The sequence below is a fragment of the Aptenodytes forsteri genome, unplaced genomic scaffold (genome assembly GCF_000699145.1).
Source record: "Aptenodytes forsteri isolate BGI_AS27 unplaced genomic scaffold, ASM69914v1 Scaffold485, whole genome shotgun sequence".
NCBI classification, from domain to species: Eukaryota; Metazoa; Chordata; class Aves; order Sphenisciformes; family Spheniscidae; genus Aptenodytes; species Aptenodytes forsteri.
The window spans coordinates 320,041-337,775 of record NW_008795525.1 but is presented as its reverse complement, the minus strand read 5'-3'; positions in this window follow the sequence as shown (position 1 = coordinate 337,775).

Genomic DNA, 17,735 nt, shown 5'->3' with positions numbered 1-17,735 from the left:
ATGGGGTTGTTGTGGCCGAAGTGCAGGACCCGGCACTTGGCCTTGTTGAACCTCATACAGTTGGTCTGGGCCCATCGATCCAGCCTGTCCAGGTCCCTCTGCAGAGCCTTCCTACCCTCGAGCAGATCAACACTCCCGCCCAACTTGGTGTTGTCTGCAAACTTACTGAGGGTGCACTCAGTCCCCTCATCCAGATCATTGATAAAGATATTGAACAAGACCGGCCCCAAAACTGAGCCCTGGGGAACACCGCTCGTGACTGGCCACCAACTGAATTTAACTCCATTCACCACAACTCTCTGGGCCCGGCCGTCCAGCCAGTTTTTGACCCAGCACAGAGTCCACCTGTCTAAGCCGTGAACAGCCAGCTTCTCTAGGAGAGTGCTGCGGGAAATGGTATCAAAGGCTTTACTGAAGTCCAGGCAGACCACATCCACAGCCTTTCCCTCATCCACTAAGCGGGTCACCTGGTCATAGAAGGAGATCAGGTTGGTCAAGCAGTTAGTCAAGCTTTGGAGCGGTACCAGTAAAGAAATTGTCTCTGGCATATGTTTGCATTTATGTTATTCAGCCTTCAAGTAAACCTCCCCAGATTTACACCAAATGAGAAATGAACACCTGCATTCAAATTCTTCTGAAATTGGGCATTGCCCCCATTCTCTTGCTGCCAATCTTGCATTCCCTGCCAGGATGACAACATTTAACCCAGAATCCTGCTTACCAAAAATATGACTGACAACTCGTGCTAATTTGGGCTGTAGACCACGCATAAATACCAAGAGGATGCAGAAGAGGGAGCTCACACATTTGCAAATCAGAAGTAATTGCAGCAAGCCAGCAGAGCTGTCCTGGCACAACATGCCCACCGTGTCCGACCAGCTCCGTCCCTCCCTGGGAAGTCCTCCCCAAACCCCAGGGTATTCCCACCCACTCCTTGACAGGATGGGGCCAAGACATCTGAATGGATCTCACCAGCTGGATCTCACCAGCTGGATCTCACCAGCACCTCCAGCTCTGCAGACCTGACCTTCTGGTCAGCACTAACGCTCATCTGAAACGAACTTCCAAACCACTGGAGACTCTTCCCATGTTGGCTATGGTAACGGTCACCTCCAAAGACTAAAGCAAGTGATGACAGCATTCCATGCAGACAGTGGCTTTCTTCCCCATACCACATAGGGGCTGGGGTTGGGGTTGACACCAGGCGCAACAGAGCCCATCATGGCAGGGACACCGATGGGTGCTGGCCAGGAGAGCACTGACACGGGGAGCAGCTCCGTGGCCACACTGCCTCCAGAGCAGCAGGCGGAGCTGGGGTGTGGGCAGCTGGGATGGGACCGCGGGGCAGCACGGGAATGGGAGCTTTGCAGGGGACGTCCCGGGACTGCAGAGCCAGGACTGCAGCCATGCATGACCCCGTGCCCAGCCCTGTGCGGACCGGCTGCATCGCTGCCACACACTGCTCCAGTACGGATGATGCTTTTCCCTCTCTGAGATTCAGGTTTCCAAGTTTGTCTGTGCGGTCGTATCGCTCCTGAGACCATGGAAATCCTCCCGCCACCCTGAAAGGCAGCGAAGGACCAGCAGGAGATGGGAAGGACCGCGACATGACCTAGCAGAAAAGTCACCTCTGCTTTATGGCCACCATGCATCTCTCGAAGTCTTTGAAATGCAGCCTTACTAAAATTGCTTCGGTTTGATGTAGGGAGTGCCAGGAAAAGAGAAATAAGTCACTGGCTTGGTTTGACAAAAGTGCTAGTCGCTAAGACAGATGAGACAGTGCCTCACTGGTGGTTTGCGGCTCTTTATTTCTCTCAGTCTCGGTTTTTAGTGTGTGTTTACATTTGGTGCATGGGGGAGGAGAGCCAGCAAAAGCTCTTGGGCTGAGGTTAATAATTCAGCATCCTGGTAGGGGAGTTCATCCCAGCGCTGCTTCTGACAAACACTGACCTTCAGAAACTTGGATGCAGAAGAGAAGAAATTGGCCAAATACATCCTGAAGCGGAGGCAATAATGAAATGATGGCTCACATGGCCTGGGGGAGCGTTGTTTCTCCAGCCCTCTGCCCGTGGCAAACGCAGGGAGCTCTCGCCATCTCCTTCCCCTTCCTCTGCCCTACCCCTGCCAGACAAACCCCAGAGATTCAAGAGCCCAAAGCCCCCCGTGTTGGCCACGGACCCTCCACAGGCAGAGACACCGGGCGGGAGGGGACAGTGCGATGGGACGCTGTGTCGGTGCTGAGCGTTGGAGGAAGCGTCCTGCGATTTATCACACAGATGGAGACAGCCGATCCTGGTGGGAGTTTTTCAGCCATGGGAGCAGCAAGGCAGGGCACACGCGAGGACAAACACGTGCGACGCTTAAAGATGGAGCTGGGAAAGTTGCTAAAGGTGCTCTGTGAGACAGCAGCAGCGGGCACAGGGCACTGTCTCCCCGGCTGCAATCACAGCAATCTGCTCTGTCCTCCGAGTTTATTAAATCACACCCGCTGCCAAATGACATATCTTTCATTACTCTGCAGTTTATTACTTTGATTTGTTGGGGTTTTTTTACTCTTCAGTTGTGGTTTTTATTTCTATTCTGGTACATGCTCTGCTTTTAAAGCCTGATAAAATATCAATGTATGAACTAGCCAAGTATGTTAACTGACCCTTCAGCTGATAAAACACCTCCCTCATTAGGCTCCATACCTCATTAAAAAAATGTTTTAAATGTATATATACACCTTGATATTATCATCACCAAGCAGCCTCCCACAGCAGCACGACAAGCTGCCGTTCTCCTGTGTTTCACACTGAGCCACCCACATTTGAGCAGCACCCAACGAACGCCTGCTCCGGGTCAGGGTTGTTGGCGGGGGTGTGCCAGAAAGCCGAAGGACCACAGGCTCCCCACGTCCCTGCAGACAAGTGCAGGCACGTGCTGAACTTCGGCCACGTCCAAAGCAGCCAGGAAAACTGCAGCACTGAGCAAGCCGCAGCTTCAGCTCGGAAAGCTGAGCGAAGGCGTCAGGGTCTGCAAATTCAAACAGTTTATTTATTCAAAATAAACCTGCAAAGTGATGCTGAGATTGTACTCAGCGTGCTGGGGTGTGCCTCTCTAGAAAAGGTCATGCTTCCTTGCCCATCTGTGGGAAGGGTGATGAAAATGGGGATTTCTCTCCCCCTTGCATGCACATGGGGGCCTTTAGCAGACATCTCCCAGGGACAGCTCCCCCCCTTGAAATCAAGCAACCTGTCAGACCTATAAATGCTTAGGCATTTGGAAACTTTTCACTTGGAAGCTGAGGTGTCATGGTCAGTCTGAAGGCTGGCAAGTTAACTTTCCATGGCACAAGGGCTGCGAGTGGCAGGGAGGGAATGAGGAGTTTTCTTAGTCAGCTGAAGCAAGTGCAATGCGGAATAATCGAGCTTCCTGATGGGAGAATTAATTCCAAAACGTATCTGAAAAGCACTGACCTTGAGAAAGTTGGATGAAGAGATAAAGTTGATCAAGTGCATCCTGAAACTGAAGTAATTAATGGAATTGCCACTAGCATATATCTGGGGTGGCGCAAGCATCATTTATTCTGTGCTGTGAAGCATCTCGGTTGACTGAGGGATCCATCCAGGGCCATATAACAACCATCAGCTCTCCTGGGGCCGCTGCTCGTGCCAGGGAGGCTCTCCCCTGCCAGGCAGAAGCCATACCGTCTCACTGCGCTCAGACCACAGCAACAGTAATAGCTCTGGCCCTGGACACCTCTGGGGTGATTAACGGCTGCTCTCACCTTGCTGCGGCAGTGCTAATTGCCAGGAGACGCAACTCTGCATCGCTGCGGCCTGCGACCAGGGGCTTCCTTCTCAGAAGTGTGGGGAAGAGGTAAAAGGACAAAAAGCCCCAGTCCCGCTTCCAGAAGGGGTTTGGCCACTTGGCCTCTGACGCTGCAGTTTCTGTGAACTTTTGGCATGAGGAAAAACATCAGGAGTTTTCAGGTGCATTTCAGGTACGTTCCAGGTACGGCTCTGAAATGTAGGGGCACCCGTCCCCGGCGCGGCAGGGGAGGCAGCACAGGAGGAGGGAGCACCAGCTCCCACACACCAAGGGGACGCGGATCGCACCCCCCACTGCTGCTGGGGAGCTCCTTCCCAGAAAAACCCCAAATCACAGCATGCCTGAGCACAGCAGCTTGTTGGCTGTCATTGGAAGGGCTTAAGGAAAGGATTAAGAGGGAAGGTTTTTAAACACAAGCTGTTCACCATGCCATTGCTGATGGGCAATCGCTCAGCAGGAACGTCACAGGGAGCAAAAGCTCCCAGCAGGGCTCAGAGATGGGTCAGGCCACCCCTCATCTTAGACAACCCTATTCTCTGATAAAAGTTATTATTTGGTTGTTAAAAACAGGCTTGTTGGGATAATTCACAGGACCGGCACATTAGCCCGACAAATCTTCTTAAGGAAAGCACAGGAGTGAAGGAAAAGGACTAATTGCTCCGGTGAATAAAAGCTCTGGTTAATCTCCCAAGGAGAAAATAATTAGGGCATTAAGGCCTGGGAGGGGACCGAGGCTTCCCGAGCAGCCCCTGAATCACTGCTGGCCCTGGGGCTTCGGGCACCACCTCCACATCCACGCAGTTAGGAAAGCGTGGGGAGAAAATGCCCACAAGCTGGTGACAGCCCAGCAGAGTGGGAGAGGCAGGACCTCTTGAGGCTCCCCTGGATGTAGCCCTGGATCCACCTGGGAACAGGAATTGCAGCTCCAGGGAGTCACCTTGAAACACGGTTCATGACTCCCCTGCCGGAAGGATGGAGACCTGCAGGATAAACACCGGGAGCCAAGAAGCAGATGGATAAAGCAAGCGCTGTTTTCATGGCTATCAGGACAGTGCAAAATGAGATTCAGAACATCTCATTTCATCATCAAACTGCAACTGACATTGCTTGCCAGTCCTACCACCATCCTCCCACCTGCTGCTGGTGCAGCTTGCTGCGACTGCCCCTGGTAATCTCTCCCCTCTTAGCCCCCGGCCGCACTCGGGTCCTGCCATGAGAGATGGTCTCCTGGGAGTCCCAGTACCACCAGTGCAGCCCCGCTGCAGGGCAGCCTGAGAGAGGCCTCCTGGGAAGAAGATGCTACCAAATACGTGAATGGGATCACGGAGGATGATGAGGGGTCCTTTATCAAGGAAGATCTTTCAGAGAAGGTTGCATAAAGCTATTTGAGCACTACTCGCCTGGGTTTGACAGGCATAGGTAAAGGTGTTCCCCGGCTACAGTGTTGGAATCAGTGCTTACCTCCCCTACCACAAAGCAAAGGCCAAATTAGTGCAATGTCAAATGGTTTGAGGTTAAGTCTGGGCCAACTCAAGACCAGTTTCAGCAAGCAGACAAGTGCTCTTTCACAAAAATAATAATGTGTTTTTTCATAAAGCACCCCCAAGCTCTTCCCTACAGCTGTGTCACTGCCAGAGCACCTCTGAATGAACAGCCTGCAAGGGGTAATCTTTTACCCCTTAAGCAGAGAAAAACATATTTTATTCAAAGCAACAGAAGCAGCACAAAGCCACTGGGCCAGCCCTTGCTGCTGGCTCGTGCTTCGGGCAATGACACTCCAGCCAAGGAGCAACTGCCGTCCTCAGGTGATTCCTGCCCAGCTGCACTGTCTCAGACTGCTACATTAATTTCTTATTTCTCCTTTGGCTTAATCCCAGCTCTCAGTAAAGCTGGATGGATCCAAGAGACGGTCTAGCATCTGATCTGCTAAACCCTCACGCTGAACAGCCTCACGCTCTCCCCCGCAGCCCCGGCACTGCCTGGAGTGCCTGTGCTGCCCCAGCTCACCTGAAGTCCGGGGCCATTCGCAGAGGAAATGTCATGGGCTGCTCTCCAGGCAGCATCCCCCTTGCTGGTGGTCAGAGCGGCTGGGAGGTGGTGGAAAGGGCTGGGGAGGGGGTTGGTGAGGCTGGGAAGGTGATCAGAGCAGCTGGGGAGGTGGTGGGAGCAGCTGGGGAACAGGCTAGAGAGGCTGGGGAGGAGGCTGGAGCAGCTGAGGAGGCAGTCAGAGTGGCTGGGGAGGCGGTCAGAGCAGGTGGGGAGGTGGTGGGAGCAGCTGGGGAGGCAGCACCAAGGCAGGCACCATGCAAGACCTCCCACACTCCCACCACTCACTGCAGCCACCTCTCCCATCCTGGCTGCCGAGCCACCGCCTCACAGAGTTGTTCCTGTGCCCTGGTGCCCATCCGCAGCCGGCGCCAGGAGGGTCTGCCCCTCCTCTCCATCCCACCCCCTCACAGCCACTGGGCCCCTGGCGGAGGGTGGGTCCCACCACTCACTGCAGCCACCTCTCCCATCCTGGCTGCCGAGCCACCGCCTCACAGAGTTGTTCCTGTGCCCTGGTGCCCATCCGCAGCCGGCGCCAGGAGGGTCTGCCCCTCCTCTCCATCCCACCCCCTCACAGCCACTGGGCCCCTGGCTGGAGGGTGGAGAAGGGCGAAAGGACTTTGGGAGTGGCCCATGGGTCAGCACCTTGGCAGACAGCGCTGAAGGAGGCATGCAGGATGAGACGTTGGTCCCTGGGAGGGCAGGAACAAGGTTTGGCAATTCCAAAATACCCTTTGCTGAGGAGAACTGCAAAGTTCACAGACACACAGAATGGCTGAGGCTGGCAGGGACCTCTGGGGTCCATCTGGTCCAACCCCCTGCTCAGGCTGGGCCACCCACAGCCAGTTGCCCAGGACCACATCCCAACAGTGTTTGAATAGCCCCAAGGATGGAGACACCATGACCTCTGTGGGCAACCCAAGCTGTCACCCACTGGGCAACCTAAGTTGACCAAAGTTGTCAACAAAAATATTAAGGTGTCTATATAGTATTCTTTCATCTTCCAAAGCTCACAGAGACCCATGGGTGAGCACTCAGTACTGCACATCCAGACTTGCAGTAGTGCTATGATGATTGGCGTAGCAGTGGGAGAAATGCCTGTTGGGGGAAAAAAAAATCAAAAGCTACCATGACTGGTTCCCATGAATAGCGGTATAATCGAGAAGTCAGACTACCTCCAGCTCCACACCTGCTCAGTCATGACAAATCTCAACATCTTCTCTGAGGATCTATAGTTCCATCTATTTCGTGGCTTACAATTACTTGGTGAGAAAGAGAGAAGCATTATATTTTAGGGCTCTCCAAGCAGAACATAATCCTGTGTATAACTATGAGATAGAAGCCAGGTTATGTATTGGAAAGAGTCTGAACGTCTGTGCCTTCTTTACAACAGAAGAAGTTAATTTCCCTCACATTTATATTCGGTGCTCATCCATGGCACTCCCTTCTCTGTGTTAACCCTGACTTCAGACATCGAGCCTGCCTGGGGCCTCCTTGCAGACACACATTAAGGAAGAACAATAAATGCAGTGTTTCTGTAGCGTTTGGTACCTGGGTACAAGGTAAATGTAAATAACTTTCAAGCAAAGCTCTATTTATGAATTTGAAATTGGATTATTGGGTTGTTGGCATAAAGAGCAGCAGCACTTCTTTTTTAAGATCTTAAAGAAATTTTCAGGGAGATGCAATTTCTTCCTCTAAGGATCTCCAGACAGTCCCTAATTTCCCAAACCTTCCAGATAAATGTCTCTTTGCCTGCGTGCGTTCATCTTGAAGTGAACCGTCCAGCAGATAAACAGATAATGATCATGGAGCTGCAGCACCTCGGGCAACGCTCTGCAGGCTCCCTTTTCCTAGTTAAGAGCTACAGTGAGTTTGCCTGAAGCACATCAATAGGAAACCGAATGGATTTTGCTTTGGGGACATGCTGAAATGAGGTCCCACTAAGCAGGCAAATTGCAAGTGAATCACAGCTGCTGGACCATGACAACTGCTGGTGAGAGTCAAGTGCTGAAATGCAAAGGGGTGAGAGCAGACCGTGGGCCAGCTACTGGTTCTGCGTGATGACCCCGTCCAGAGGATACATGCACCGTGCTGCAATGTTTAAGCGAGATCAGAGTTTACCCATGCAGAGACCTCTGGGCCTGCCCGTTGCACAGGTGAAGTCTGTAAGACACAGTCCCCGGCCGGCTCGTCCCAGGACCACCCCAGGGTATCGCCCTCTGAAGGTTCAGCTGTCTGGGCTTGGCTCAGCTGAGGCTCCCAGGCTTGGCAGCAGGCAGCAGTCTCTGAGAGCCACCCCCCTCTCAACCCACACCTGAAAGCCTGTGAAAGAACATCCACCCGCTTTCCATTTTCTTCGCAGTCAGTGCTCCTGTGCTCCCAAACCGCGCCAGTGCTGACGGATGGTGCAGCTTGTGAAACTGGAAAGAGGGGCAGATCTTTCAGTAGGACCAAGCCAGACCCAGCACCTCTCCGACACGCTGCCACCTCCAACAGGAACATCAGTGCTGAGGCTGCATCTGGCCCTGGCTCTGCTAATCCCGGTGCAGGATGTTCCTGCTAACACCCAACTTCATCCGACTGAGCGTCTTTCACGGGTCCACCGTCACCGAGAGGTGCAACGCTCTGGTGACAGCTCTGCAAAGAAGGTGGCCATCGAGCTGTGTGTTCGGCCAAAGCTTTGCTCTCGGGCAGCCCCCTGTTTCGGCACATGCTGCCCTTTCGGAGGTCTCTCACAGCATCTGACTTTTTAGCTTAGAATAAGGAGATAGTCGAGGGCTGAGCATGTTATTTCTTCTGGTATAGAAGACAAGCACTGAGATTTTGAGAGAGACAGTGGCAAGGAAGCAGTTGGCAAGGGCACATACCAGTATTAAGCCCAGTAAACACTTGAGCAAATTCCTGCTTTCCCCATCTCCTGCTCATTTCAAACTTGCTTCCCCTCACATGGCCTCTAAATCTGTCCCTTTACACTCAATGCCTGTGAGCTGCAGCAGCCACAGCCGGGAACATAAGCCATGTGCACTGAAACACCAGTGTTAAGCATCTCTAACAAGGGGCTCTTATTTACTCGATACGACAAGATGTTTTCTCAACCTGCTCTGCTATTAGTGCATGATGTTTGCTTTTAGTGGCGCCCTTCCTGATCCCGCCGCATCCATCCCACTCGGCATCTCCAGCCTTGATGTTGCGTGATCCTTTTTGTTGTCAGGATACAGCCGGCTCTCCACAAACCCATGTACTGTGATTGATCTCGTCCTCTTTGCTGGACCTCTGGTCCAGCAGCAGTGAGACGAGCTTCAGTGCCTGCCTGCTCCCGATGTTTTCCGTTCATGGCCCTGGAATTGATCACTACCTGGTGATACGCTTTCCTCTGAGATACAAAGCCATCTTGCAGCAACAGCCAGGATTGGGATGGTCATAGTTGTCAGAGCAGCATGGCTAATACACTAATTGATATTAATTGTCACACCAATGCCCATTTTGGCAAACAGGCTGCCCTTCTGCAGAGGCAATGCCATCCACACTCTTACAGCCAGCACACAGCTGCGGTGAAACTGGCCCGTGCCAGCCCAACCACCAGCAGTGCCCAACCATCAGTGCTGCCTGTACGCTGGCGCCTCTGGCAACCTCTTCACTGCCCCATCCCACCCAAGGGTTTGCTCACCCTCTGCCATGCCTTCCTGTGCAGGACGCCAGGCTCGAGGCTTTCAGCACCCGTGCCGCTCTCACGGCCTCGGGCCAGGGCTCTCCTCCATCCCTCTGCCCCGGTTTGGCTGCAGGCAGCTCCTCACTCGAGCATCATCTCTGCCAGCTGATCTCCCCCACACTGAACCCCCTCTGCCTGCGGTGTGAAGACAAAAGAAATCCACCACAGGACCTCAAGCATCTTAGCTAGAGAGAAAGGCTCTCCTCTGAAAGTTTCTTCTGGATGCTTTCATGCAAAGCCAGGGGAATACATTAGTGTGACCTGGGAAAAGCCCTTCCCAGAGGACAGCCCAGAGCCATCACCGAGTGTGAAGGCTCTAAGGAGCTTTCCACACACGTGTCCTTAAAAGACCTCTCTAATACAAAGTCTGCAGCCTCAGCTGGACTATAGTTTTGTATAAATAATATATAAACATGTTTTGCTGATTGCTCAGTTGCTGTTGCCCTACTTAACTGTGTCTTTGTGCCCAGGCTGCAAATCATCTGAAGAATGCATTGTGCCTTCTCTCTGCAGGGCTTCAGTACATTACGGACTGAATGCCACTGCAAATTAACTTTTAAATCTGCTCGGTTTCGAAATCTCAAACGGTAATGTGTAGAGGAAGGACTTGGAGTCTATCTGAGGTCAAGATACTGAACTTCAGGCAAATAGAAAATTGCCTAGGATGGGAAAATAAATGGTTTGCAATATGGCCACAAGAACTCTGGCTGTCTCCACCTGCTCCGGGGCTGTATGTGAGCCACAGGCCTTTGGAGATGGACTGGAGCTGACTGCGTTTGGGCCTTTAGCTATACTCTAAGTTTAGACTGTTTGAACAAGCCTCAAAGTTTAAGCTAAGTTCATGCAATTACCATTAACTTCACCAGGTCTTCGGTGCTTAATGATAATCTGTAACTTCCCAACTAACCACGTCACACAGGCCTGCGAGAGCCACATAATGTGTGTAAATGTGTAAACACATTTACACTGAAAAACAGAGAGCAGAGTGCTTCAGCAGCAGCCGAAGAGGACATGGGACCTGACGTACAGGGACAATGAGCAATGGTGCAGAAGATTCCCCAGTTGGTTTGGAGGTCCTTACTGGTTTCCCTGTGAAAGCTGGTGTAACTAGCAGACTGGGATTCCCCCAGTTAGCTGGCTAATCAAAAGTCAGTGCTGGACTCAAAGAAGCATTTCTAACAGTTTGCCACCCACAGGTGATTTCACTGCTCTGGGCATGGGAGGCTCACCCAGGATGGGTGGGAAAAGGGGCATGTTGTGGGGGCAAGAGGAGGAACACAGGAGAGGGCAAACTGACGCCCTGAACCAGCTCTTTAGTACGGAGAAAGTCTGTGCCGTGGGGCTGGCTGGAGCATTGCACTGAGACATGGGCTTTCGAAACATGGGAAATTCCACCTACTCCCTCCTACCTTCTAAATCATGGAATAGACAGACGACAGGCTTCTTTGATAGGATTCTTAGGCTGGAATAGCCACAGGATAAATTAAGTTAGACACAGGACAGTGGCTCGGGGTGGCTTTCCCTACCCGTGTCCTTACTCGCGATGCAAAGTTCTCTAAAGCCCTCCTCAGGACATTGTGGAAGATGAAAAGTTCATTTGCCTAAAATGCCACTGCTGTCATCCTGGCTCTGAGAGCAACTTACACCAACTCTCTCAAGCTCCTGGAACCCCCAAACAAGCTTCACCCTACAGCCACCTCCAGGTGCTGGGGCATTGACACTGCCACCCCTGTACCTGCACAGCACCAAAACTCAGGCAATGCCACCTGAGCCAGCTCTACCTGGGAGATGTTTAGTCTTCCTGCACACCCGCGGGGACGGTCTCTCTTCGCCATCCCCACGGCGGTACGGATGGCCATAGACATCCTGTGCCATTTTGGGGAGGAGGAGAGGTTTTCTTGTGCTGCTGACTCTGCACTGCCTTACCCCAGGACAACTTCTCCTTGCCGTGGAGTGGCATAAACCCCTGCTATCCCCCAACAAGCACCGCGGGGAGCTCCTGGTGCTCCGGGGAATGCAGGTGGGGGAGACTTCTGGCAGAGCTCGTGTTCCCCACACCCCATCCCGTGCCTCTGTGGAGCTGAGAAGAGGTGTGCCCGTGTGAGTACTGAGCTGTGCCAGGAACACGTTAAACCACTGCTTTAAAAAAACTTCATCATCAGGGCTATTAACAATCACTGAAAGATCTAATGAGACATTAACAGGAGGGATGTCAAGAAGATAACAGACAAAATATTTAATGGGCTACTGCTTTAAAGCACTTTAAAGCCTTAACTTTGTGCTTGGTCAAGCACAATTTGCTGTTGGTAAAATCTGTGTTGGCTGCTCTTGATTGCCTTCCTGTGCTTCATCTGTTTGGAGACAGGGATCACAAGAGGACATGCTCCATGCTCTTTCCAGGCTGAGGCTGACCAGTCCATAACCCTCTGGACTCTCCTTCTTTTCCTTCTGAAAGACTGGCGTTGTGTTAGCCCTTTTCAGTTATCAGAAAATTCCTCTAGTCACCCCAATTCTCCGTAGAGGATAGACAGGAGCCTTAAAATCATACCAGATGAGACCCAGGAAAAAAACCAACTCTATTCAAGAGCTAAGCTACAGGGTAGGGTGGGGAAAAGGGATGTCAAGGGGGTCAGACTGCCACGACCCATTGCATTGCACCTCTCTGCATTGCAGTTGAGAACGTAGGTGTTGTAATCTGCCCCCTGCCTCCTGCAAAAGCTCAATTCGGGCAGCACCGCTGGGCAGGCAGCATGGGAGGCCCCTGGCACTCGGGGTCCACATGGAATGCTCCTGAGGGAGCTGCATGGACACATCAGGGCAGCAAGACCAGAGCCTCTTCCGGCAAGCTGCAGAGAAATGGGCTGTCCTGGTACCCGGACGCGGTACAGGGTTGTCTGCCTCCGAGTCCATCACGTCCTTGACTTTTCTACCTCACGCAGTGCTCCTGGTAACCCTGAATAGGGCTGGTTGATGCCCCCTGTTTCTGCCTGGTGGCTGGCAAGGCTCATGCGAGCAGAACTGCTGCTGTGAAGCTGTCTGTAAGCTTACAGAGCTCCCTGGCTCTGCTCGGCAAGCACAGCGCGCGGCCGGAGAGGGGTACTGTCCCCAGCATGCAGCTCTGCCCTGCTCGTCCACACACTGCTTTGGATCCGCAGGAGGGATGCACTCTCCCAGTTTTGTCCAGAGTTCCCTTACAAAAACACAACGGGGTCTGTTGTTTCAGAGCACCCTTGCTCACCTGGCCTGGGAGGAATTTATCGAGCGGAAAAGGCCGGGAATAGGGGCCATTCCAGCTTCCAGGTCTTGAAAAGTAGCAGCACAGGCTTGAAATTAGCCAGCTGTTTTCTAGCCAGATGTTAGGGGCACATGAGCAGCAGCAATTCCCCAACTCCTACAATGATTGGGCACAGCTGCCTTGCACATATCCCTGCCTGAAGCCTGCCACTGTCACATCGAAACGTCTGGGCACAAATGTCACTTCTGAAACGTTTCTCTCTTCTTGTAAGGGATTCAGCCAATTCGGTGCGCCGATCCCACCTGCCCGCAGCGAGCGTCAGCAGAGCCCATCGTAAGAAATGCTGTGCAGGCTGCAGCCTCTTGCCAAGGCACAGAGGAATCTGTGTCGGTTGGTACCTCAGCACATTGGATAGCCAAAAGGTGCTGCCATAGCCGGCCCGTCGCAAATGGGTGATTTAGATCACTTAAAGCGCCACTGTCAAAGGTATCAGCAAAAGTGGGTTTAATATGATGTTGTAAAAGTGCAACTTATCAAAGTTTGGTGGCAAGGTTCACTCTATTACTGTACTGCACAATCATTTGAACAATGATTCAAAACTACCAAGGCAGAGTCAAAGTTACCACGACAAAAATCAAAGTTGCCAAGACAAAATCATAGTTACCAAGACACAAGTCAAAGTTACCATAATACAAGTTTATGCGTGGTATCAGTCGCTTACCAAAGATCTGCCGTTGGTGAAAGGTCTCTCTGCCTCAAGGAACAACCCTGAGGGCATCCCATCTCAAGGGGGGATCACCGCCACGCAGCCAGCTGCTTAGCCGGGAGAGCTTGATGAAGGCTCACTTAGGCTGTCATATTTATGGAATAAAGTGGCTCAGTCAAATTACATGCGATGGAAAAGGTATGCATGAGGCTCCTTGTACCCACAACTTTCTTTGTTCCTTGATAAATGAGTCTTGGAAAAGCCACCCGCTATTCATGTGTTAATCGCGTGATCAGTGTTCCAAGCTCATATGCATCGACGCTCACCATGTCACTCTGCTCCTTTGCGGGTTTTCAGAGAACAGATTGGAACTAGAGAAGTTCTTGGCCCGGTTACAGCTCAGGCCTTTGCCTCCTTTGGAGCCTGTACCAAACTACGGCAAGTTTGGTTAAGGGGTCGAGTGCCTCCGTCACACCCAGGGAGGCTGCAGCCTCGAGTACTATGCTGGGCAGGCTGGCAAGGCATTCCTGGTTCTTCCGTGGGGCCACTTCTTGTAAAACACAGGACTGACTGGAGAAAAACAGTATTACAAGTGAAGTAATGAGCTGATGAAGATGACTGGACAGTTAATACTAAATAAATACTGAGTAAGTATCAACACCTCAACAAAGGTCTAAATGGGACATCTGTGGCACTGCAGGGAAGAGGATGTGCAGATAGTTCAGTATCTAACTAAACAATTAAAATATAAAATGTGTTGAGCACACAATGCTACAAACGTTTGGCACTTGGGAGTGCTTAGTGTACAGATAAAGCAACTGACCACCTGATGCATGACAGGCAGGTGATAGGAATGCCACTCGCAGAAAACATGAAACAATGAACAAGGATCTAATTAAGCAAGAGTAAAAAGGAACCACAGTTTGGATTCATTTCTGCTGCGCAGTTAGACCCCAGTGTGTACTAACCATCGATACGGTATCGTTCCTACTGTCTACAGTATTGCTGGGATTAAGAAACTAGACTAACACATTCAGCACTGACTGTACCGGCAGGTGAGCGAGGCTGAGAGCGAGTCCGCTCCCACAACAGATCCCACTGTGGCCAGAGGCCGAGAAGCTGCTCCCTGGAGTGTCCGTAGGATCCGTGTCCCTGGAGAGCCAGAGGTCCCTGAAAGCCGAGAGTGCCCAGCTGGGAGAGGACACCAACCTTCAGACCCCAGTGCTTCTGCCTCCTCTCTACCACATCACACCACACCTTCATCCTTCTGTTTTATCGAGCCATGCCTGACAGCACAGTAGGAAGCACAGAAATGCAGGTCTGGAGGGGACTTCAAGATGCCATCGAGGCCAAACCTGCACACCGGGAAAGGATCAAGCTGCCCAAACAGAGCACGCTCAGTAGCTATTAGTCTACTTTAAAAAACGTCAGTGAAAGCAGTTCCATAATCTCTCGTCATAACCTAATGCTGCAGGTCATAAAACAAGAGCACAATTTTCTGGTTTCTTCCTGTATCATTTCAAAGTGCTTCAGAACTTTCTCTCCAGCTGCCAGAAGAAACGTACTGCTAGGTCGTCACTGGTTTTCTCAGCTGTCTCGGAAGCTACTGAAGTTTCCTTGAGATTCCTCTGAAAAGGCAATTTGGATTTTGCGTATTTCCTTAGGACAAAGGCTTGATGGTATCTCGTAGAGCCAGACAACGCCCAGAGGAAAACTCCCTCTCTCACCAGACAATGTCTGTGCTTTACCTCTGCTATTTCCTCCTCAGACCCACACAATGTTCTTAAGTCGTTTCTGGCTGAGGGCCACCAGAAGAAACGCCCAGCCTTAAACAGACGGCTGCCAGCAGGGTCAGGGGAAACGCCCGGCACCGACTCGGGGGCACTAGTGGCTCTTGCAGACTCCTCATCCCCCAGTCCGGATGGCACGTGTTGGTGGAAGAGCCTCTTTCTTCACTTTCCAGCAGCCCACCGCTATTCATGTTCTCTCATAAAGCCGCAGCGCTGTGCTCTGCTGATGATTAATCAGGGGTTAATCAGGGATTCCTGATTAAGCCATTGTCTGAAATTCCCTTTTGCTTTGTTTTGCATCATCAGGATCAAGCTCAGTAGTTTGACACCCCCACCTTCACCCCTCGTTTTGACACAGGTCTGTGCCACAGAGACGCAGCCGTTCTCCAACTGCTGCTGCAGATGCTGCACCCAAAGACGAGACTCTTCACTGGCAGCGGGTTGATCTGAGCAGCTGCAAAACACCCACAGAATTTGCCCACCTAAAAGAGAAAAAGATTGCCATCATTCATTATTCCCCTACTCTTCACAATTCGTTACGAGTTAAGGGCAGTAGATGACTCAGTTTCATTTTTAGTGTCAAACAGATGAGTAAAGAAATGCCAATTTCTTTATTTATTCATCAGCTTACGGATAATTTGCGGAGAAGAATGGTAACTTTCAGAAGAATTTAGTTAGGTATCTCCTTTTCATGCTGCTTTTCCCCTGGGAGTTTGAAAGGACTCTGAAGACAGTACATATAAAAATCCTTGAGGTCTTCCTACCATCTGCTCAAAACCACGACGTTGCAGTGACCGGTGCAAGAGCCCATCTAGGCACTTACTTAGACACAAAAAGATCAACGTCCCAATGACCAAAATTTAAAAATATTCCTGTCCCACTTCAGCCCACTGAACGGGATCCTCCCGCACCCCCGCCTGGGCCACAGATCCAAAGCCCCTTCTGAGCCGAGGTTTGCTATGCCTCGTCCACGTCCTAGTGCCGAGTATTTTCAGCCGAGGAGGCTTCCTGAGCTGCACGTTTTCACATGTATTCAGCACACAGAATGGATTTTTCCTCCTTGAACTTGTCCAGTCTCTCCACGAGCCCCTGTAAACTTTCAAGACCCCCAATCCCTCGGCGAGGCGTTCCACTACGGCTTACTCTTGCACGAAGAACGAGCTGCTTTTTGTTTTGAAGCCGTTCCTTGTCAGCCCTCATTTCTAGTGCTGCAAGAGTCAATCGCCATCCACACAAGTTAACTCTTCATGGCTACAAATTACTTTGCTTTCAGCCACAAAAGTTCACCCTGCACTCGGCCCCGTAACGAGGCAGGTGATGACTAACAGAAAACAAAATGCCTTTTAGCATAAGAGCTCTAAAAAGCCATTATTCTCCCTTTAATCTTCAAACAATTTATTAATGATGTGACATGCAGTAAACAGGGTACCATATGCTGTTGGTTTAATATAACTTTATTTGCATCACAATAATGTTAAATTATACTGCTGCCTTTACATAAAACTAAGTAAAGATAAATTTACTGCCTTTTCTGAGGTACCCTGCTGCGTGTAATACATGTCAGAGGCCATGATCACTGAAAATTCAAGTAATTTAGGTCAAATTCCAGTAATACTGCTAACAGGTTCTGAAAAAGACCTTGAACGCTTCTCCAGACGCAGCGGTATCCACCCAGAGGGTGCCCCGTTTTCTGGAAGTCAAGCAGCACGGGTACATCTAGAGACCCCTCGTCAGTGTGCGCCCTCACGGCTGGTTGGTTTTCGTCCCTCACAGCCTGCGACCGGCAAGGAATTCCCACCAAAACCCTGTCGTGTTTAAACCTTCCCTCACCCACAGAAACTGACTGCGGCAGGTACGCTACAAACCCAAGGTCTTCATATCAATAAATAATGCACTTCTGAGAATTTCTCCCTGCTGCCCAGATAAGGAACCAACACAGGAAAGATCTTGCCCCGATCCGTGCGTAGGCCGGACAGAGCTCAGCACCTCCCGAGTTGCAGCCCAAGACGCCGGTCGGCGAGGAGGCACCAGCGACGCTGTTCTGTGGGGTGTCTGAGCCAGTGATGCACAATGGACCGTTAAACCACTGGTGGTGGTGGTCACCCTGGGCTGTGTTGTACCTCCCTACTTAATCATCCGGGCCGCCCTGTATCGGCTCTCAGAAGAGGCCCTCCTCAAGCCCTACGCCTCGCCTGCCTATGCCATCAGCTTGATCTACATCCTTCCCTCTTAAAATTCAGGACCCGATTTGGCCGCCACGCTGCTCCCGGGACAGGAGTCCTCCCTCCAGGTTCTGCACGGCCGCCCGTCCCCTGATCTAATCTACCGTGCTTGGGACAAGAACCCACGGGGATCAAGGTAAGGTGACCTGGGGGTGCTGGTCGACAGCCGGCTGAACACGAGCCGGCAGTGTGCCCAGGTTGCCAAGAAGGG